The 1,053-nt window shown below is 33.9% G+C and overlaps 1 long non-coding RNA gene across 1 annotated transcript; it reads left to right on the top strand.

Annotated features, from left to right (window-relative positions):
• The first annotated feature begins 438 nt into the window (after positions 1 to 438).
• On the top strand, positions 439 to 1,053 carry LOC129247319 (uncharacterized). The gene is made up of 2 exons (XR_008582549.1): positions 439 to 779; positions 855 to 1,053. It is a non-coding gene; the product is annotated as an uncharacterized LOC129247319 (long non-coding RNA).

Raw genomic sequence — 1,053 nt, 5'->3', positions numbered from 1 at the left:
TCGCTAATGACGCGTTGCCATATGTTTTGCATTCGTACCAAAAATCAATTTTGTATGACATATTTGCGGATATTTTATTCAAAATAGGGAATATGTGACACTTAAGTAGCGAAAACCTATAGCTGTCTAAGTTTTCTAAGCTGAATTGAGTTTTGGCTAGTGGAAAAAATGTGCTGCTGGTATGGTAAGTGGACTTAAGTTAAGTATGTCTAAGTAGTGGCTGACAGAGCTTCTACCACTGCTTAACTGCTAATGAAAGGCGTACTATTAGATTCGCGCAGATAATTTTTCCATTTCTGTCGAAACAATCTAAACTCTAAACCACTAGTAAAAAATATACCTTTTTATAAAAAAAAAATGTGGTAACACAAAATATTTGATTGTGTTAATTTGCCAAGCACTGATGTATTAATAGACAATTAGTCGTAAAACAGTATTCGATCGAGCTACTCATTTAATCGTAGCAGCTCTTGATCCGTTGGTGAAATATCGAAAATCGAGTTAAAATGCGCGCTTTAATTTGGAGTTTAAAATTTTTACTATTTTGCATTTTCGTCACTTCAGTGCAGCCACAACAAACGAGTAAAAGTTCCACTGAGAATCCAAATAAGTATATTATGGAAAGTGTGCTCACCATCGAGCCGCAATGTGGCCCTGGCTATGTTTCAATAAACAGTCGTTGCCACAAGAGCGCATAGCTGCTTATGTTCAAGTAAAGAAGATGTTACTCGTATACTGTATATGTATGTGTAAAGCATAAGTGAGAGATAAGAATATAAGTATGCATGATTTTTTATGTTATGTGTAATATTTATGTTACGTGTGTATTAATTAATTTTCTTTTTTCACCCAAGTTCTGAAGTAATCCACGGCATCTCCGAATGTGCCTCAAGTCTACCCACGAAACAGCAGGGTATCATACATATTTCAGTGTCAAACGGAGGGACGCAAGTTAAAACCGCATTTAGAAGTAGTTTTTGTTTGAAATATTTAAATACGTAAAATGTTTCAAAATAGAAATTAATAAAAATATAAATGGTTTTGTCTATTTTA

Source organism: Anastrepha obliqua, chromosome 5, assembly GCF_027943255.1.
Source record: "Anastrepha obliqua isolate idAnaObli1 chromosome 5, idAnaObli1_1.0, whole genome shotgun sequence".
NCBI lineage: Eukaryota > Metazoa > Arthropoda > Insecta > Diptera > Tephritidae > Anastrepha > Anastrepha obliqua.
This window is presented reverse-complemented; position numbering and strand designations above follow the sequence as displayed.